Genomic DNA, 23,398 nt, shown 5'->3' on the forward strand with positions numbered 1-23,398 from the left:
ATATGAAGTACAGTGACATTCAGCTGGTTGGAATCTTGTATACAGAATAACTTGATCTGACTTCAGTCACACATTATCATCAAAAGTTATCAGACACACTGATCTTGAAGGAGCAATATGTAGCCACTGCTCATCCAGCAATGAGTACAGCAGACCAAATAATGAGCTGGAAACATAGACTGCATGTTAAATATGTTGAAAGCCTATTTAATACATGATCTATGGTTGAACCATGTTGTTTCCAAAGACAGACAGGCTGCATGAGCTCTGCAGCAGTGCAGGATGTGTGCAATCTCATGAACTGACAATAACAAGTGATGAGTCCTCCACCTGCTCGTAATTTGATCAGTTTCTAGCTGTACATTGTCTGTCAGTGCAATGTTCAGCCCATTACCTTGAAAACAAAAGCCCACTACTCACTCACAACGCTCTGGATGCCTGTCTCACGGCCTGCCAAACTGCCCTTTATATTGGGGCAGTGACATGGCCTGCTTACTACTGTTTCCGGTACAGTGTGAAACAATGTAAAGGGGTTTTTTAGCCACTTTACTCTGTCCTGTTCAAGCAACTAGAAATGTCCTGATGATCGGTAGATGGTGAGATCTCCATATGTCTGGTATCATGAGATTAAGTGCAATGCAAGTATGGAATATGTGCCCATTCCCAACACGCTGCTTTCTAGGCTCATAGTATTGCTGCTTATAGCGCTGTTAGCCCTTCCTGTTGGCTATCTACTTGTGCTTGCCAACTCTAGGGACATTTGATTGTAATGTTAGTATATTGAGCATCCAGCAGTATCATGGCCCTTTTCCACACACCGATCTGGCCTCAACTCGGTTGGACTCATGGCTCATCAGTCTAGCATGGCAGCGGTTTGCATTTCCATTACAACAGGGCTACCTGCTTGAAGGTGTGTCTTTTAATTGACAACGAGCTCAAGGAGGTTTGTGTCAAGCCGCTGTATAGTGGAGGATAAAGTGTTCATGTACGTCTCTGGGTTAAACACACAGTTTCCTTAATTTCCTCACATTAAAAGTCACTTGTTCTTTCATTATTTAAATGTTTTTATTATGAAGCAACATAAACAGGAAATGTTTTCATTCAAGGGTTTGATCAGCAGTAACTTAACATGACTCAGACACAGCTGAAAGCCAATATGAAATGGTAAAATAATGCAGATACCTGAAAGTACAAACAGCAACACAGGAGAGAAACTGCATTTCAAAGCAGAGATTCAGTGTCAATCTACAGAAACACTCAGAGCTGAACATAAAGAGACTTTTAAAAAGAAATTTCTGTCTGCACACACATGAGCTGTCTGCCACAACACTCGCTTGTTCAAGGGGAAGAAAAGGAGAGTCGTCACAGGTTGGCCGCATCCCACTTGGAGGTGGGTCAGGCACGTTTTCACCCTGCTTCAGAGTAGGTTCATGTTAGGCATGGCTTGGTGCAGCTCGGTGCAATAGAAGTGGTAATGGAAATGCAAATCAGCGTGACACAGTTTGACTCAGCACAGCCGAAGGGCCAGTGGAAAAGCCCTATAGGGGACTGCAGCCCATGAAGGCCAGCTGCAGACATCGATAAACACATGTGCACAGTGCCCTCAAGTTGGGCTGCAACTTGAGATTAGTTACATTATCAATTAATCTGCAAACTGCTTTCACAATTAATCATTTAATTGTCAGGAAACTGTGAAAAATGGTCATCAGAACTTCCCTGAGCCCAAAGTGACATCTTCAGATTATTTCTTTTGCCGAACCAGCAGTCCAAAACCCAAAAACTCTTCATTTACTGTCATAACAACAAAGAAAAGCAGCAAATCCTCACATTTAAGAAGCTGGAAGCAGCAAGTTTTGCTTGAAAAATAACTGAAACAACTTACCAATTATCCAAATAATGAGCAACTAATTTTCTTTCGTTCAGCTAATTGATTAATTGACTAATCATTGCAGCATGATCCTGAAGTACCACCCCTGCTACTGCACAGAGCGCTGCTCACCTATTTATTAAAAGTTTATTAATATCAAATGTGCCATGTGTCCAAATTACACCAAATTCAATACATGTCCTCATGTCCCCCTGACACACCCAACAAGTGTTAAGTAGATCAGATGAACACTTCTCAAGATATGCAAATGACAAGCATACACACACACAGATTCCTTTTAGACAGTTCGACAGGTCCTGAACATATGTGATGGAGGTTGTATGAAACATGGAACTATAAATTACCTCCATGCCTGTCTGAACTACTGCAAGGCTCCATCTCACTATTAAAACTTTTTTTTTATGTCAAATGTCACACAGCTTTAATTAGCCACTAAATGCAGATGATACAGATTAAGTATTTGTTCAACAAGTTGGAAATCATGCTTGCTTTCTCTTAATACGTGATGATCATGAAACAAATTCATCCAGCTGAATAGAATGCTGTATATTGTGTATAGTTTACACCAGTCAAATCTACAGGCAGAGGAGAATTATTGGAGATATTCTAGAAACAAGGTCATTTGGAGAGACCTTAACAGAAAAAAAAATGTTTCATTAGTTCAAACATTTCAAACAACCAATGGTTATGTTTTCCTTGCAAGGTCATGTGAATGACCTGTTTGTCAGAAGCTAAGGTAGGTGTAGTGTCATGTTGTTCTCAGGTGAATGGTTTGGTGTACAAACTGCTAAAATTTGACACTGAAGACAGCAGTTCACATCCCATCTTGTACCAACAATAAATGTTAGTTTCTTTAACCATGACCAAGACCTTTCCCTTAACCACAGAGGTGGGAACATGATTCACCACATGAATCATTTTTGTAACAAACAAAATGTTTTGGAAGTTAATAATAAATGATGATGCACTGGTGAGTTCAATTATTAGAATCATGCTTGACAGCTTTTTCCCCCCACACACAGAATGCAAAACTCTGCATTTTGGGCTAAAGTACAGTACATGAAGGGGAACTCCACCGATTTCACACATCAAAGTGTGTTCCCAGGTGTTTGGGGAGTACTGCAGCATGAGAAGAAAGTTGTATGAAGCCTTTTGTGTCTCCAGAGGGAGCTGTGGGGGCTGAAGACTACAAGAAAATGAACAAAATCTGGGGGTGTGGAGTAACAAAGAAGTAAACTTAGCAGACCTCTGTAGCTGCTCCTCTTCTCTTGCTACAGTGAAGATGCTCTTCTTGCCTGGTCTCTGTCTAACTGTTATTTTTGCCACTTTTTGTAAAACAACTTCCAACTACAACACCTTTAGGGAGGTTTCCTCACCAAGTAATTTATGACAACTCTAGGTTGAGACCATGTCCTTGAACTGCCTTCTGTTACCCACAGAATAATTCTTTTATTGTCATAAATTGTTACAGGAGATCGCTGTACTCGAGACAAGGATATTCACACTAAAGAAGAACTCCTTGACACTCTGCCAGTGTCTGCTGCTGGTGTGTTCACTCATAAGGAACCAGTAAGATTTAAATAGATAGCTACCTCTAAATTACACTAGAACTTTCCCAAGACTCACTGACACATCTCTAGCTGATGACACTGTGGACATCTTTAACTCCTGCTCAACTTTGTTTTTTTTTAATCCCTGCAAGGGGATCATGCGAACACTTCCGTTGATCAATGAACCTGTGTCTTGTCTGGAGCTAATCTCAAATACTACTGAAGCATGACTGCATGCTGAAGGACCTCTGTGATACATAACCCTTGAAAAAGCATTTTTTATGCCTTATATGCCTTTATATTATGGCTACAGGCATTATGTTTTCAGGTCATCACATTCTTGAGAACATGATGTCTCAAGCACACCTTGAATTTGACTTAACCAACCACTAGGGGGTGCAAGTAAGTGCTTCAGTTTGAAAGCTTGTTTCAGCTCATAGCATATATAGTTGACCATCCCCATGAAAAGGTCTAAAGTAGGGGATTTCCCTGAAACCAGCTTGGTGACAGCTTTTTTACATGCTGCCAAACAGATCTTTAGGAGGTAGACATCACCTTTACATAAGCTTTTAGGAGCAACACAGAGGAGCAGAGTGTAAATGACACATCAATGTTAAGGCCCAGGATCCCGGATATTAAAGGAGAAGTGTGTGATTTCCAGTGGCATCTAGCGTTCAAACCTTAGATTGCAACTAAGAGGATTTACCCTGAGACCGCCCCTCTCTCACCAAGAGTACGGTGGCCGCCAGCGGACAAAATGGCGAGCGAAAGCTATCTCACAACAAACTACAATTATGTGTGTAGGATGAATTACCTGTGCAGCAGAAAACAGGCAACCTCGGCATCACTGTGAAACGTTTGTCCTCCATCAGCGATTTCCATCATGTAAACACTATGCCGATGTTGATTCCTGTTTTTGCCATTTCCTGTCATGCTTGCATTTACTTTCTTCGCGTCTCTTCTTCTTGGATGACGGGGATTCACTGTCTGCTGCTTTTTGTTCTGGTACAGTGTATGTATGATCCTCCATTTGTCAAAACTGTGCCAGTCAAGGTTCACAACGCTAAACGGTCTGCCAGCAATCACCGGCGTCTATCCTCCCTGTCTACTTCCGTGTTTACGCTGTGGCGTCTACATAAGGTCGCCATGGGCTTCCCAAGACTCACTGTTAGTGCAGTTTGTCCGCTCTGCGCTGCCGTAGACGGCGCAGGATGATGATCTCCGTAAGTCGACCCGACCGTATGTAACTATAAATGGCTATTTCTAAAGTAACGGGAACATATAGATTATGAGTTGACGTATACGTATATGTATACGTTGATTGATAATAATAAATAACATACTTATATATAATATATCTCATTTATGTACATGACTTCCTGTAATTATTACACACTGGTCCTTTAAGTGACCCACATTTTTCCAAAAGTGTTGAATTCATGAGCACAACCAAACTATGTTGGCATGGTCCCCTTGTATTGATCCACATTCCCTGGGTCCCTGTTAACTTGGATTTCAGCTTTGGTATAATAAAGTATCCAATGAGGATCTTCCAGTCAAAATCCTTCAAAATCAGTGAGTTAGTGGTGGAACACTGATTTTTCAAGGCATGTAACCACGTCTCCTCAGGTATTAACACCCCCAAGTCTTTCTCCCAGCACTGTCGCACAAAGTCAGTTGAGTTTTTACTCATTGAAATGACGGCCTATGACCCCTTTAGGACTTCCACCCTTATAAGCAAAACCAAAATCATCTTCACCTCTCCTCTTCCTCAGCTCTTACTTGTCTACTCATTTTCTTCCTCTATCTACAATCCTCTTTTTTCCCTCAAAGTCTTGTTTGCTGTAAAGATGAGCAGGCCAACATGCTGGCATCCTTCTGTCCTACTTTCTTTTCTTCTGCCAACTCAAGGTCTAAATTTGATTTTAATAAACAGCTTAGAATTCAATTTACTTTAATTGATTTTCAATTTCCATCTCATAGTAGAGGAGATTAGGGAGGAGGGCAAAGTTAAATTCATGATAATTACCCTCACTCAATTGAACTGTAATCCAGTTTGTAGTGTGGATGAGTGAAAGCCTTGTTGGATTACTGTTGCTTTGAAACTGGAGGCTGTCCTCTGCAGTCCCACTGGTGGAGCTGTCACTAAGCATGCACACCATCTACAGAACATACAGTTCTTTCTTGCACGCTGCAGTGGAACGCAGCAATTCCATGTGATCCATATCTGCATTGTTTGACTGTAGCCATGCTGCTTATTTAGCCAGTGGCTCCAGTTAATCCAAAAATAGACATGAAATGACATTTATTCATGCTTGTGTGTTCATAAATAACACGCAGCCTGAGGGCAGAATAAACCAGCTTGTTAGCTATGCAGCTAGCTGCTGATATATCTAAATATCAGTGCCCAGCTAGGAGGAAACCAGCGAGAAAAACAATACACCGCCACACACACAGCAAAACACTGTCTCTAGATCTCCCTCACAAACAAATGTTAACCCTTTAACATTCAGTACTGAGGAGAAAAATCATTAGTTCTTTACAGGACTGTGTGCTGTACACCAAGACAACCAGTTTAGTTCATTCATTCATTCATTCAACAGACCCATTCTTACCAGAAGAACGGTAGGTCATCTGTACAAGCAGCTTACTTTTTGGCCGCAACTTCGAGTGGCAGTAGTAATTATGATTGGATAAGTAGAAAGAGTGAGAGTCTACACAGGGAGGAGGCTGGGACAGATGGATGTGTCCAACACAAGACTTTCATCCAGGAGGCTGATATTTTTTGTCTTTTGTGAAAGGAAGAGTCAACACTGAGTTATTTAAGGTTTTAAGTTACTTTAGTTCATTACATCACTTCCATCATGTGACATATGTAACTTAAACTTATTTTAACCTAAACACACCCAAGTAGTTTAGCATGCCTAAACCTAACCAAACTGCTGCTGTTTCACAACATTGAAGACTGATCTAATGTCAAGTGATCTATGTTACGTACTTAAGGTCTGGTGGATCCTTGGTATTCTCTAGTAGGGGTGTAATGATACATCAGTCTTGATCAATATATCGATTCAATGTTCAATCATCCAATATGATTGATGCAAAGTGGAAAATATCAATCTATATCGTCATCTTTAAGATAAGTCTTTGTTTTGAAATCTCCATGACAGGTCTGTGTCCCAAATATCTGGAGAAATTCAGCCATAAAATTATTGAATCACAATTTAGCTGCTTTTTGTGAGTTGACATAAATGAAATTGAATGTGTTAAGTGGACATATGATATGGTCTGATATCAATTGAAAGCCCCTGAATTGAAATTGTATTGTCCAAAAAGTCAACACAGTTTTGCATCATGATGAAACTTCTGATTTACACCTCTAGTCTCTGTTGCAGTGTTCACCCCTGTTGCAGTGCTGAGGATGAATTAAAGAGTCTCTCAGCCTGAGGAAAGAAGAAGCTGCTCTTCAGTCTGCTGATACAGCAGCGGATAGTTCTGCATCTCTTGCCAGATGGCAGCAGGTGAACAAGCTGTGGCTGGGGTGAATATTGTCTTTTAGTATCCTCCGGGCTCTGCCCTGATATCACTGATGGTCAACTGTTGTAGACAGGAGTGTGTGTCACTAAATCCTTTTTCTAAAAATGAATAGTCAATCCCTTGGTTTGGCTGATGTTGAGCAGTAGGTTGTTTTCTGTGCACCACTCTGCAGACTGTTGATTAAGTCTTATCATTGTTTGAAATCTGGCAGATGATGGTGGTTTACAACAGAGTTTTATCCTTGCTGGAGATTGCAGTCTTGGGTGTACAGTGTGAACAGGAGGGGGTTGACTACACAGCCCTGGGGGGCTCCAGTGTTGAGCACTTAAGTGGAGGAGATGAGACTGTCAGTCCAAATTGTCTGGGGTCTGTTTGTCCAATATCCAGTTGCAGAGTGAGGTACTGGGGCTCAGAGTGTTCAGTTTGACAATCAGCTTCACAGGGAGATTGTGTTGAATGGTGAGCTGAAATCAACAAACAGCATTCTGATGTAGGTGCTGTTCTCCTCAAGCTGAGTGAAGACTGAGCGGGGGCCAGTGGAGGCGGGATCCTCGGTGGATCTGCTGGTTCTGAATGCAAATTGGTGAGGGTCCAGACTGGCTAGGATGCTGTTTATGCTGTTTGTGATGGAGAACCAGTTTCTCAAAACACTTAATCAGAATGGGGGTCCAGAGTCACAGGACAGAATTCATTTAGACTAGACGCTGCAGACTTTTTAGGCACAGGGACGATGGTGGCTGTCTTGAAGCAGGTGGGAACACTCTCCCGTGACAGTGATATGTTAAAGATGTCTTAGATAAGATAAAAAAAAATAGATGAGAAACAAAATAAAATGCATATGTTATTGTGTGAAGTGAAAGTCTGATCTTTCCACACATCTGTGTATCATGTGTCTTGGTTGTTGTAATGGAAAATTAGCAGCACCTGCTAAAACCTATGTTTGATTGAGCCAAAGCCATTAAAAACTTTTTTTCATTAAAACTTTTTTTCTTTCAGGAATCCAAACACACAAAAGCCTCGCAATCTCATTCAAAGACGACAGAAAAAGAGAGCATGAGTAAACAGAAAAAGAGACAAAACTAAACAGGAGCTTAAAGAAATACAAAGAAAAATTTCAGCAACACTCACTGATTGCTGGAATGTCTTTGTCGGAAGTGACAGGATCTGCCATGAGATGTAATTTACACACCGACATGATCAGCACACAAATCTGGGTCCTGTGCATTATACAGCCACGGTGGGTTCTCTTCCTCTTTTAATACATTCAATGTCACTCCCATACAAATAACTCCATCAACAAGTAAACAAATGCATCTGTAGTGTTTAAAAAGTGCATATTTTAACCACCTGCTCTCAACACACTGCAGTTACTGTGTGGAGCTTTACTTCGATTTTTTAGGACATTATTCATCACAGTTGTTGAAGTCTTCATTATATCTGGAGCATAAAATAATGAAGGGAAGCCAATTTATCTGTACCTCTTGGTTCAGTGTATTACTGTATTTCAACTCAGTAAGAATGGAAATATGTTTCATTTAGGAATATGTTACAAGTGCTCACCCAGTCTGTTGCACCACAGAAGCAGCATGATAAGACTTTAGAAATTAAAAGGCACAATCCAAATACACAGGAAGAATGTAGCCCCAGCACTCACAGGTGGCAGAAATACACATATTTGTTCAAGTAGCAGTACTGATACTTGTGTAAAAAAGGCTCTGGTAAAAGTAGAAGTATTGATTCAACTTCTTTACTCAAGAGGAAGTGAAAAAGTACAGGCTCTGAAATGTGCTCAAAGTAAAGTCTTTTATGGCATTTTCCGTCTTGTTATTTTGTTTTCTTCTATTTCATCTTTAAAATCGTCACACTGCGTCTGTTGTGCATGATATGCACTGACGGATACACAAGAAATAGTCTTTTTTTTTTTGTTTGGTCTTCAGTCTTTTCTCTAATGTAAATTAAAAACAATTGATAATCTCCCTGCATTAAAAGTAAAGTAACACACCTGTTTTGAAACTGTAAGGAGTAGAAAGTACAAATATTTGTGTCGGAAGCAAAAGTAAAAAGTTGTCTAAAAGCAAAATACTCTAAAGTGGAGATATCTGAAAAATCTACTTAAATACAGAAAAAAAGTATTTGTACTTCCTAACTCCGCCAGTGTTAAAGCTGAAAGACGAGATCAGAGCCTGGCATGACTCTGAAAAACTGTAATGTTGTTTTGGGTACTTGGTTCCCTCACTACTGTTGTACTCCCCTGCCTCTGATGATACTACAAGCCTCTGACTGCTTAAAGATTTTGGAAGTTACAGAGCATCTTCTGAAAGGCACAAATAACACAGCTACAATACTGTCCCTCTTCTACATTTAAACTTGTTCTTTTAAACAGGCTGCTGCATCCACCCAATGCGTTTGTCTGCAGGGGACCATTAATGTAATTTTTTCACTGAAATGCACCACAGTTTAAAAGGAGTACGTTGGTTAAACTGCCACCATGCATGCTTATATCAAAGAAGGAACCTCAGAGGGGCAGTTAAGCTGAGAATGAGTCCCCCCTCCACTTAAAGACTTTGATTCACAATGAAAACTAACCACAGTAACAGCTGGGACTGCAGAGCAAATTACAACCAAACACTGGACTGAGCACAGTACAATTATTCTAATGCTGAACATTGTTATTGGAGTTGTACTGTAGTTATAGCTCATGCTCGCAGCTCTACTGTAAAGTCCAGCTGAGACCAGCTTATTATTGCTGATATTTTGAAGATGAAGCCTGAGGACTGAAGGTCAGTCCTGGACCAACATTTTCAAAGTTTAGTAAAGGGACAGTGCAGGTTTTATAGGACACACATCCTATAAGTATAGGTACAGCTTAGCCCCTTAATGCAGAAGTATAATCCACCTTAAGATCCTTCACAAGCAGAATATGGCAGAAATTGAATATAATATTCCTAGGTATGTCTTCATTAATACCTGAAAACAAGAACTGTTGTGGTTTTGTTACCTTAGGCAGCCCCTCCAGGCTTTTTCACGGCAGCTTTTCTAAAAATTTGCAATGCACATTGCAATGCTTGTAGGTCTTTTTTGCAATGAAGTTGCAGGAGCAAGTGAAAATTGCAACAACAAAAAAAAGTCATAAATAGAGAATAAAACTGTATTATGTTCTGAGTCTTCAGAGTCAAAAATTCTAACAAATCTACTTTATTTGTAAATGAAGAAGTGCACCTGAGGAGTTTTACACAAAGAAGCAAAATCTTTCTGGCACTCAAACTCAAACAAGCAAAATTATAGAATATATAATATATATAAGTATACAGAACATTGATAAGTGGCAATGACAGTGACAATCCTTGTGTTCTTTTCAGTATCCATAACAAAATATATAAATAAAAATACGAAAAAATAAATAAAATAAAATAAAAGCATTGATCAGTTCACTGAAACAAACATGTATGGCGTTAGCATGGGAGACTGCTATGATTGTTGGAAGTGCAGAAAGCTGTGATGATTGGTAAACTTTGTGAAAAAGTTGGAAAAAGGGTCGGGCAGAATTCACAGGGATTGGTTGAATTTGTGTTCATTATTGCGATAACAACATCACTGATACCATGAGCCCTTTATATCTTCACAGGATGCGGGTCCTCTGCCATGGCGGCTGCCATGTTGTACCGCCATGTTTCTACAGTAGCCCAGAACAGACAAAACAAACTCTAGATACAACCTTTCATGTTTTGCTACCATCATAGGTTCTTGATTCAAACTATTCAAGTTTAATTTCCATTTTCTATATAAAAACATTGTCAAACTGTGCTGGTTTTACAGGCTGTCATCTCTCCCACTTTGCTGATAACAACATCCAGGGTTGGGTGGACCATTGGGACATATGTGCTGGGTGAGAGGGGCCGCAGTCCCGACTAGTGGCAGGCAGCTGCATAACACCTTAGAGGCAACAGTTAACTGGTATTGTACATGAATAAAATATTGATAAATAGTTTAACTGACTAGTACCTCTGGTGCCAACAAGTAGGGATTGCTACATTTAATCGTGTAGTTGTCTAATCGCGCATATCCCTAAAAATAAGGTTAGTTACATAAGTTAACACACATAACAGAGCTTATGTATGTTACACAAGTTCAAAAGCAGTGGACTTTTGGTTGCCCATAGGGCACAAACCCCGGACTTTCTCACTCTTCATACCACATCATGACTTCATGAACACATCAAAACATAACACTGGACAGGTGCTCCGGAAATGATGCTAGAGGAGAACCTGCAGTGTCACAGTCTGAAGCACAGGGGCACTGACCAAACTGCTGTATTTGATGCCTTTGGAGTGAAGGCAGGCTGGATGAGTACACCATCTGAACATCTCTCCACTGAAGTGTTAATAGTGAAGGACTAAAATTAATCACTGATTCCCGCTGATCAGAAGACCTGCAGCCTTATTAAAGAAAGATTTGATAAGTGCTCGTCTTTCTTAATAAAAGTTACCAGGATAGGACAAATCCTATGTTCCTGGTACAGAAGAAATTCCTAAGCTCATGACTGTGTCCTACCCTGTCTCAGACCTCATGTCTTAACCTAGGAAATCCAAACTAGAGCTGATTCTTCTACGGGTGCTCATCTTGTATCTGTGTTTAAAATGTACACAAGACACAAGCCTGTATCCATGACAACAGCTGTCTCTCTCTCTTGTTCAGTTTTAGCTTTGATGAGTCAGAGGAATTAGTTGTTTCTTGAAGGAGAGGAAACACCACCTTTTTGGTAAGTTCTCGATGGGGGATAAGGCTTTGAACAGACAGAGCGTGTCCATCAAATTCAAAATGAACCATCTTGGCAGTTGATATACCCACATAATGTATCAACACGAGGTTTGAGGTGCTTTTCAAATTAAATATTTTGTTTTCATTATTTTGAATTTAGGACATGGTCTGTGCCATCCTAACATAGGATTCCTAACTTAGTAAATTCTTCAGTTAGGACTCTTCTGTAACAGCCAAATTCCTAACCTAAGATACAATAGGATGTTTTCTTAAATGCAGTTAGGAAACAGGTTTATATAATATATCAAAAATCAAAAATAAATGTCATCCTAAACTGAGATAAGACAGGATTTCAGTCTCAGGAGGTTTCTGTAATGACGCAGAATAAGAAATAAAAAAGTTAACAGTAATAAATGTCTGTGTACTCAACCCTGTCTACTGGAAATGATGTATAAATTGTGCCAAATTGTTTTCTCAATTATGTTGCGGTGACAAATTAGACTATGATCTGTCTTGAACCTGCAAATGAAATAAATTGTCAGTGAACATTTTTCTAATGCATTCAGTGTTGTCAGATACGTTAATTAACAATATTTCCTCATTATGTTCATAGAAACATAAGAACTGTTTCCATCAAAACATATTTGCTGTTGTAAATTAGTTATATTAGATATAAATGCAGTTTGTAGGAGACAGTGTTAGTGTGCTGTCATCATCAGAAACCCTCCTCTGCTGTGACAGATAAATCAAAGTTGTCACCGCACATCTGTCTTCAGCCTCCTCCATCTCTGTCTCTGTAATACTTTGACTAAGAGACAAACTTTGAGTGTTGGCTGTAAGGGTGCCTAAGGGCTAAACATGGAATATGAGGATAATCCTCAAAGAAGGAGGTTTTTCACCCTCTAAGTTTGCAGGGAGGAAAGCCGTCCTCCTCCTCCCTGTCTGTTAAATCAGTCTTCCACAGTGGTGAGCCCGTCTCCTCTCCCCTCCGCTCGTCTCCAGACAGAGCCGGCTTGTCGTAATTCAAGTGTTTCAGCAGAATATTCAGGTTGCTGTTGGACAGGGTCAGGGCAGCTCGTCACGCAGTTTCTGATGCATCAGCAGAATGCTAAAGGTTCACTGGGGCTTCTTTTCAAAGACGGATCTGTAGCCTCTTGCTCTTGGAAGTCAACTCTTTTGACTGACATGTTATGTGTGGAGAAACTTCTTGGTTGCTGGACTGCACGTCAAAGGACAGGCTCAGGGTTTTTCTCATCTGTCTTAAAGGGGAATCCCACATTAAAGTGTGTTTCTAGGGTCCTCATCTATGAACTGGACTTGTGATCAAGTTTGATCTTAACTCTTTCCCTGCCATTGATGAGATATTCTGTCAATTGCTGTTTTCACTCCCAGGCGGTAGGGGACGCTGTGATGGATCATCTGGCAAAAATTTGTTACTGGAAGAAGAAGAGAACCACCAGAAAAAGGAACGGCAGTTGCAGTCGCCAGACCTCCACAGTGAGGCTGCTCACACCGCAGCCCCTGGGACTCACACCACAGCCGAGACAGAGAGCACTCCAGCCCCTGGGCCTGGGATAGTGTTTTGGGCCGACACACAGCTAACATCAACCACCCAGGTGACAATGATGTCACACTCATAATATGAAGTGATAAATAAATAAAAACGTGAAGTTGATATTCTGCTTAAAAATGTCTGTTTTCACAGTTTTCAGTTTTTTTTTGCCTGAAACCTTTTTTGATATAACCAACCAATATTCAAGTGCTTATGAAAAAAATTAATGAAGCTCAAACAAAACGTTTTTTGTGTCTGAAACAAGAAGATCTGTTCTTTCTTTTGATATATTTCATGTTAACATATTCATAAAACTGAATATTCTGTGGATGTTGAAATATCAATGAATTTTGTCAAAAAAGCCAATGCTGGCTGGCAATTTAGGAATGGCTGCCCTAAGTGATGATAAAATTGTATTAGATTGGATTAGCCTTAATTGTCTCGCTCAGGAGAAATTTGTTGTGGGGATTCAAGGGAACATGGGTGACATGGAAACACACATGTACAGTCAAACTACAGGACATCCAAGTGTCCTACAGACACAATGCACATTCCTCCCACTAAGAGCCATAACATTCATCTCTTATTGTTCAGTATTTGATCGATAGTGGAAAGGAAAATTTGTTCCTGTTAAACTTATAGTTTGGTAAGTTGAACCTTCTGCCTGAAGGTATCAGTTCTCGGTCTTTGTTACAGATGTGGTTTTGGGTGACAGGTGATTTTAAGGCCCTGCTTCTTCACTGTCTCCTCAAATATCTCCTGGAGAGGAGACAGGGGCAGCTTTTCAATGACCTTTTCCAACCCTTCTGATCAGGTTTTGAGCAGACTTTAAGGGTCAATTTACAAAACCATGCTGTGATGCTGGAAAGAATAATAGATTGCCCTGGACAACAGTAACATCATGCTTTCATCCACTCCAGGGACCCTGAGCCTTCACAGACAATGCAGACTCTGGCTGATCGATGAACAAACAAAGTCCACTTGATGAGCCTGTTTCAACTGAGAATAAAAATGACTACCTGAGGACTTCAACTCTCTCCACATTGATTAAAAATGGGCTGTGATCACCACCAATTCTGGGATCAAACAACATTTTTTTGACATTTTTTTGACATTTAATATCAGATTATGACCCTCACACTACTACACAACCTCAATCATCTCTGACACATACAGCCATATCTGAATCTGTTGTCAGCACTGACCTGAGTCTAGCTGTACCATCAGAAGATTAGAAAGAAGGGAATTCAGGAGACCTGATTAATCCATTATTAATCACCAACTATTTTGATAATTCATGAATTGTTCTGAGTCATTTTTCATTTAAAAAAATGCCCAAATTCTTTTTCAGCTGGTAAAATGTGAATATTTTCTGGTTTCTTTACTCCTCCCTGACAGTAAACTGAATATGGATGTCCTCTTGGTCTTTGGGAAACAGTAACATTTTACACCATTTTTTGGCATTTTATGGACCAAACACTAATCAGTTAATCAAGAATATAATCAACAAATTATCTGATAATAAAATAGTTGCAGCCTTGCACCATGTCTCTGCAGCCAGCTCCTTATCTCTACTGCAGGCTGGGGGCTCCAGGCTGTATTAGCCACTCGTGTGCAAACATGATACCAGCCGCAAACACATGTGCAAACTGATCTACTAACATTGCGCACTTAGGATTGCAAGGAAGGTGATAATGGGTAAAGCGGTGCACAGATTGCTGCTGTTATTGTGGTGAGGAGGAGACACTCTGATGTAAAGTTTCTTCTCAGGAGCTGTTTGGAGGATGCATATCTTGCCATCTTCCAAACTCCCCATGGCAGAAACCTGTAAAACAAGCAAAACTACGGTGCCCCTGTAGCTCAATTGGTAGCGCATGCACCCAATGTACTGAGACAGTCCTCTGCAGCGGCTGCTGGTTCCATTCCCACCTCCAGCCCATTGGCTGCATTTCATCCCCTCTCTCTACCCCCTTTCTTGTCATATCGTCAGCTGTTGCTATTAAAATAGTGGCACAACCCCTCATTTAAATCCTGCTGTCTCCACAGTGTTTGCACCTGTTGTCATTTACGCAATTATTCTCAGCTGACCACTTGCAATATGCACACCAGCCAAACGTGCAATATGTTAGAATGCACATTTAGCACTCTTTATATGGGATCTTAGTAAATGAAAACGGGTAGAAGTCGAGCGTCGATTCTGATGCCTCTGCCTGCAACAGCTTGATACAACTGTGACTTTTTGTGTTCCCTACATCTGATTGAAACCATTGATTCATTATAAATCCTATTTGCAAGTGTCCCAGGAGTTTGAGAATTATGGCTCTATTGATACAGTATACAGTTAATGAGAAAAGATTGAAGAGAAAGTGCTATTACCTTTATTACCTAATAGTATCCAACATAGTTATTCAAAAATATATCAAAGTCAAATATAAAAAAGCTTTAAAACTGACCAAGTTAGTGGCACAAATGTGTTTTTAGAGACAGGTCTGTCAGGTGGCCATTTTGCGGCCATCTCGAAAGCGTTGGTCTCCAAAATTTAATCAGTTCTGTGACGGACGGACAGAAGGACGGATGCACGGACTCACGTACAGCCGGACCACCAGAGAACAGTATGCCTCCGGTCCGTACCTTCGGCGGGCGGAGGCATAATCAGGCCCTGTGAGTATAATACACCTCAATATAGCCAAACTTTCGTGGTTGAGTTGCATTGCAGGTAATGTAGGCATGAAATTTTGATAAGAAAGAAGGATGCATGTTATAAAAAAGATGAAATCTTTTGCCATAAAAGGCTCCCTGTTCCCCTGTGTTTGTGGGAAAATGTTACTGTTAGCAGTAAAAAGATGAATTTGTCACTTTGAAGTCCTGCTGTTGGAAAATAGAAAACAAATTTATCAGTGGTATTAGTTGTATTAGCTTTTTATTATCTTTCTTTTATTTATCTGCCTTCATATACAGATATCTGTTTCTAAAGATTAGAAGCTGCTAGCTGCTAATCAGACTGTCAGCCCCAAAAGATTGGCTGTTGTCCCTCAGTCTTTTTGCGCTGTTAAATCAAGAACTACTGAGCTCAAAGTCAGCTACCGTTTTACAGTGATAGTCCAGAATAGTGTCAGCCATGGTGGTCACTGATCCACCCGTCAATACCATCTTACCCTCAAACAGCAACGAGACCCCAACATCCTGCTCTCAGACCAAAGTGAGCAGTCAGTGTTTTCCAACAGAGTGACCTGACCTCAGACCAGCAGGTGCTGACTCTCCTCTCAGCTGAGACACATCCTGAGATCAGTTCAACGAGTCCAAACCATGGTCCTCGACTAGTGTACATGCACTGTGTGAAAAATGTTCTACACATTGACACAGAGGTCAAATCATCCCCTCTATGCTTCAGTTTGGCATCATAAATCAACACTGCACTGTCAGAGCTAACTGTGTGGGACCTGGAAGTCTGAGCTGTTACTGACATGTTCTCACTCCCAACTCATCAAGTACAGGAGCTTACAAAAACTCTGGTCCTGCAGGTCAAGTTAGCAATAATAAACATGCAACATCTGGGTACACTTTCAAAATAAAGGCACTGAAATTACTTGGTGATGTTTAGGAAACAAAACTACTTGGTTAGAATTTGGAAAAGATCATGTTTTGAGTTTAAATAAGTACATTTATTACATGTTAGCGTTACAGGAACATTACATAACTTAAAAAAGGGCTGCAAAGTAAAATAGGAATAACAGATATGCAATGTCTGAGGAAACTTTCAAAATAAGGCAACAAAACTTCTTGGTTAGAATTAGGAGGCTCATGGTTTTAGTTTAAAGAAGTAAATCATTTGCATGAGTTAATGTAGGTATGTTATGTAACTTAAAAAAGGGCTTTGTACTCAAGTTGGCAATAATAAGTATGCAATGTCCAAGTAGATTTTCAAAATGAAGGCGCAAAAATGATTTGGATAGGTGTCGGAAAAGATCAGGTTTGGGCTTAAATAAATAACTTTTTTATGTAAGTTCATGTAACTTATGTTGTGTAACTTAAAAACAGACTCCATAGTCAAAATAGCAATAATAAATATGAAACATCCCCGTAGACTTTCAAAATAAAGGCACAAAAACTACTTGGTTAGCTTTAAGCAACAAAAACAATTTGCTACGTACATAAGTTCCCACAGGTGAGGTAGGTAAGTTATGTAATGTCTTAGAAAACATCAACGCTGACTTTTGGATTCACACAGGACATGAACCTTGGCTTCCTGGGTGAAAGTCCTGTGTTTATTTGACCCATCCATCCACCACATCTCCTCCTTACACAGACTTTCTCACTTTTTATACAAATCACCCGACTTAAATGTCACATTAAAACATTACAATTAGACGGGCACTCCAGAAATGATGCTACCGGGGTCCCTACAGTGTCAGAGTTTAGAGCAGAGGGACACTGACCACGCTGCTGTATCTGACATGTTGGGAGTGAGAACGGGCTGATGCTGCCATTGCAGCAGAGCTTCTCTCCACCTCCTAATTTCCTTAAGCCTGGATACTTAAAGTATCACTTCATATTGCTTCTCTTCTCTTAAGCCTTCAGCAGTCTGTGAAAACTTTTGCCCGACTCCCACACATGGGGGAGTGAACTCTGTGACTTCACATATATGACAAGCAAAACTTTATGGGATCTATTCTTATTAATTATTAAATTATGCCATTTTCTTTTCTGACTTGCATGAGTCTCCCAGTATGGGGCATGACCTTGTGCAGTGGACATCTGTACCAGCTACACTTCCTGGCCTCTCCACTGCTCACATCCATTTATCTCAACTTTGGCCATGAGCCATCAGCTCAACCGGTCTGCATGAGCACCAGCATCAATGTCAGGTCAATGTCAGCCGCTCTGCCACCTCCGTGTCCGGATAAGTAGCTATCAGTGGCCAGCAGTAAAACTTAAAGCACACTATGAACAGTTGAAATGCAGCTCTGAGCAGCTCCTTACAGTTCAAATGTACAGATCAACTCCCTGCAGCTGAGTGGACATGAAACAAGGAGCTTTTTAAAAGTTTTTCAGTAATAAAAAAATAAATAAGGGCGGCACGGTGGTGCAGTGGTTAGCACTGCCACCTCACAGCAAGAAGGTCCTGAGTTCGATCCCCCGGCTTGCTGGGGCAGAGCCTTTCTGTGCGGAGTTTGCATGTTCTCCCCATGTCTGCATGGGTTCTCTCTGGGTTCTCCAGCTTCCTCCCACAGTCCAAAGACATGCATGCTAGGTTAATTGGTGACTCTAAATTGCCCGTAGATGTGAATGTGAGTGTGAGTGGTTGTCTGTCTCTATGTGTCAGTCCTGTGATGAACTGGCAACTTGTCCATGGTGAACCCCGCCTCTCACCCAATGTCAGCTGGGATAGGCTCCAGCAGCCTGTGACCCTTACGGAATAAGCGGTTACAGAAAATGAATGAATGAATGAAAAATAAATAAATAACAGAATGAACGTTTTCTAGCAATATCCTGTCACACCAACATGTCCAGCACAACCATAAATGCCTAAACCTTTAAATTCAATATACCTATAGATTTTATTACAATTTCACTGATACCAATACTGATCATTTCTTAAATGGGTATGTATATTTTTTTTACATAATAATGTAGTAATTACTTTGTAATTATATTACTTAATATAAAATGAAATGGAGATGAATAAACTTGGACATAATTTTAAGATTATTTTGTAGAGTTAAGTTAAAATCTACTTACCAATTATACTTGAGTTGATATAATGCTCACAGAGTGAACAATCTATCAGAAGCAGCTGTCAGTAAAATACAGTTCAACAACAGAACAAACTACAGCCTCCACAATGAAGCAACAGCTCTGCAAAACTGCATCTTAAAACTGTACAGTAGATACCTGTTACCTTTAGTATCGATCTGACAGTCTAATAGTGAAGATGCCAACGTTTTTAAATTGGATATGATCACATGGATATGATCACTGATCATTTCTTACAGGGGTATGTCATTTTCAGGAAACAAAAAAACAAAAACAACAACAACCACCAATGATGTATACCAGCTACTGACAACAAATTTATGACAAAAGCAACTCTGACTGTAATTAAATAAAAATGTTTGTGTTAATAATGTGTTCATGCTCAGGTTGAGGCTGCTATTTTCATTTTATTTTATTAAAAAAGGAAAGTGGACGCACTTTAGATTAAAAGTAAAAAACACTTTTATACAAACAAAAAATATTGTGCACATCATTCATCTGATTTATTATTTACTAAAGGCCATATTTCTTTACTTTTAATATTGTACTAAATGTTGTATCACAGACTTTTCAGTGTAGTATTATTGTACCCTAAGTAATTATCTACGGTGGAGAGTGATTAGAGGTATGATGCCAAAAGTTTTTTGAAAGGATACCTATAATTTTTATTACAATTTCACCAATAACAGTATTGATCAGTTCTAAAATGGGTATGTCATTTTTCAAAATAATGGTCATTTTTAGGAAAAAAAAAAACAAAACCAAGGAAAATCACATGATGTATATGTATATGATAAAAGCAATTCTAAGTAAATAAAAATGTGTAAAAAAAAATAGTCTAGTATTTTACAGAAATACCATACCAATACAAATTTCATATGAACAAAAAATGTTGTTACACATCAGATTTATTATTTAAAAAGGCATTTTCTTCAAACCATTTTCTTCATCTAAATGGATTTTTATTGTGGTATTATCATATGATCAGTTTCTAATATTGTTGCATCCCTACTGTGATGAAATGATAAATAAATAATCATCTCATTTTTGCTCAGCCTCTGTATAACCTTCAGTTTAAATGTTTCAAGAGTTTACTCGTGTTGCTGCTGTCTGCAACTTTCTCATCACAAACTGTGCATTTTGTACTTTTATCTACAGGTGAAAAGTAGCACCACACCACACCACTTCTCCTCTCTGCCTGCTCTCTGAGGTGTGTGACTGTGTGCGGCTGCGTGCTCAGATCTCACGTCTCAGGTTTTCCAGGGGCAGCTAAATATGTCAGGGCTGTTTATTGGCACAAACATTACACAAAAGTACTGAAAATGTTTCCATTCATGTTTTGTGTTCATATAATGATATTATCAATACATTTTTTTTAAAGAAATCGATACTAAACGAGTAGCTCGTGAGTATCAGAGTATCGATCCCACAGAATTGATCGGCCCATCACCAGAGAGAGTGCCACTATAAATCACATCACGGTGAATGAAAGCTTTCCAAAAAAGGCTCCTCCGAGTGTGTTACATGAGGGCTAAACTCTCTGCTCTTTATGTGAATATGGAGACAGTTATATGTCTGATGTCAAGTGTGTCCTCAGCGGCTGAATGGAAAACACAGAGAGAGGCTGGTGGGAAAGTTGGATCTATGAGGGAGCACAAAGAGAGGAGGTGATTAACTGGGCTTACACGGCTCATCAGCCCGCTCTGCTTCTTAACTCACACTGACCTCATTTAAGTTGCATTTTACTACTGGAACCTCTGACTGCCTGCTCACTCTGGTGCTCACACTGGTGTTCAGTGCTTCTCTCCCTGTGCTACAGTCTGTATCTATATGTATTTTCATTCTGAATTTTATTAAATGGTGGTGTTTGAGCTTCCTCCTGCGCACCTCCTGTCTGTCTGTCTGTCTGTCTGTCTGTCTCCTCTGTGAGGCTGATCTTTATTCATTCTCTCTCATTAAGCACAAACATCATTATGCTTCAGCTGTTACACCACTCTCTCTGTCAAGGACATCAGCAGAGCACTACAGCAGGAAACCTTTCTTTAAAAATGCATGATGAGACAGGCTCTACTGATTCAGCTCTAATGGACTGCTCTGTCAACACCCGAGTCAAATCATCCAATTTAAAAGAACAATTTGCAACAATTCTGCCTTTCTGTGTGGGACTGATGCCTCAGCTACATGTATTCAGAGGATTCACTTTCACCAGATTTCTCCCACATACTAATGTCTTTAAGCCACTCTGCGTAGTTAGTCATTCTGAGGATGAACCTGCATTTACTGCAGACAAATTCACTCAGTTTTCATTTATCCAGATAATATTTTTGCCTTGCACAATGTTGTTGGTTTATGTGGGTTTTTATGTGCCAGACTGATTTTTGGCTGGCCACAGGTGTCCGGCCAGCGGGCAACTGCTGGGAACAAACAGTTCAGCAAGTAATCCACAGAAAAATGGCTAATTCATATTTTTACCCTTTGTTTTTTGTGCAGATTAAACAACCAAGATATAACTTAATTTACAATTTAATTAGAGAGTTCTAGAGGTGATGGGTTTTCAGTCTTTCTGCTGAGCTTCGCTAACCAGCTGTCGGCTGTAGCTTCATATTTCATGTACAGACATGAGAAAGTTATCAGTCTGAATATTAGCTTTCAAGGCAGCAAATAAACATTCCCCCCAAAATGACCAACTTTTCCTTCAAGATTACTTCAAACATTAGTCGGATTGAGCAAGTACTCACCTAAAACAGGTTTCTGCTATGCATAATGTACCTTTTATGAGGACAAGTATGTGTAGTAATATTACATGTGTTGTACTGATTGAATCAGTAAAGTTAATTAATTTAAGTTTATAAATGAATGTCACCTATTCCTGAAAATTGGGACAAATCGTATCAAACCAAAATAACTTAAAAATTAATATCAACACTCAAATTCAATTTTTTTTTTTGTTGAAAATGTATTTTTGAAGGATTTATATCCATGAAATATATCACATTTATGAAATGTTTTGGTTTGCTTATTTTTTTTTTATTTTCTAAACTTTCTAAACTCTGTTGCAGAAAACAGCCTTAACCCAGAACCCAAGAATTCACAAATTCAAACTGTTTACAAATGTGTTAAAAGCTCTAAAAAAAATCTATATTTTTTTGTAAATGTTGACCCTTTAAAAGGATTTCTGTCATCAGATTTTTACAAAAACATGATTTAATCAGGCATAAAAAGGACCCCTGTCTCACTTCCTGGTTTAAAAAAAGCAGGAATACTGTTCAAATACTAGTAAACTTTCTATTTTTAGACAAATTCATTCAATAATATTTCTTTTAGATGTGTCTCGACCATAACATGTCGACTGTAGTTCTTCTAAATCAAAGCTAAATAAGAATGATGGTTTAAAAATGTGTATTTTGATTAACATTAAGAGACTCTGAGACACTTTAAAAAATGGCTGCTCACTGCAACTCTGCTGTGAAATGAAAAAAATGAAGATTTTGTTGAATCTGTAAGACGTCAACTCTGTCAGAATTTCTAGCTAACAGTTTATGTTTACGTTTAATCAAAAATATAATCACTAGGTTGGCCTGTTACACAGTTTAATAGCCAAGAGTTTAATCTTTTAAATTATATTTTCCAGCAGCAGGTTTTGTCCAAATTCTCTAGAATGAGTGCTGTAATAGTTCTTTTACTCTTGTGATTGAAACATTTTGCTCTGAGGCTCATTTCTGGCTCTGTTTTGTAGTTTTCTAATAAACAATAAATTTAACCATTTAAGTCTGAAACTGATATGGGTTGATCAGAAGTTACAGAACAAGTTTTTGTTTTGTGTTGGGTTGTTCTTTTGTTTCTTTTAAATAAAAGTTAACAACTTCTTGTTTGTCCTGCCCAGTTCTGATCTAAGCACCACCCACCCCGCCCATTCTGAGTACAGGTACAGATAATCGTGAACATGCTCATCCCTAAAACGATCAAAACGTCTTCATACCTGAACAACAGAACAGTTCGATTGCCAATGGCTCCAGAAACAACTTATATGACTGTTAGTGTACCAGACCAAAAACACATAAGTCAATTCATATAATGTTCAAATAATGTTAATGTTGTGAAATGTTGTGTTTCGGTTTGTTTTGGTTTAGGCACTAAAACTACTTGGTTTTGGTCATGATTTGGGTTTTAAGTACATATGTTACATCAGTCACATACCTAACATACGTAACTTTACATTAGTAGTTATAGTTAGTTATAGTTTGTCACCTGCCTTCTTCTTTGCTCCATGGCCTCTAGAGGTCACTGTCTAACAATAAAGGTAAGTATGGGTTGCAATAATCTGCTTGCACAGACCTTTACGGCTGATGACAGGTGTAC

General features: G+C 39.3%; 1 protein-coding gene across 1 annotated transcript in view; it reads right to left on the minus strand.

Moving 5' to 3' along the window:
* LOC146318455 (disks large-associated protein 1-like) overlaps positions 1-23,398 on the minus strand; it is a 99,032-nt gene that overhangs the window by 28,938 nt on the left and 46,696 nt on the right. The window lies entirely within an intron of this gene.

The sequence above is a fragment of the Lutjanus erythropterus genome, chromosome 12 (genome assembly GCF_056507025.1).
Source record: "Lutjanus erythropterus isolate fLutEry1 chromosome 12, fLutEry1.hap2, whole genome shotgun sequence".
NCBI classification, from domain to species: Eukaryota; Metazoa; Chordata; class Actinopteri; order Lutjaniformes; family Lutjanidae; genus Lutjanus; species Lutjanus erythropterus.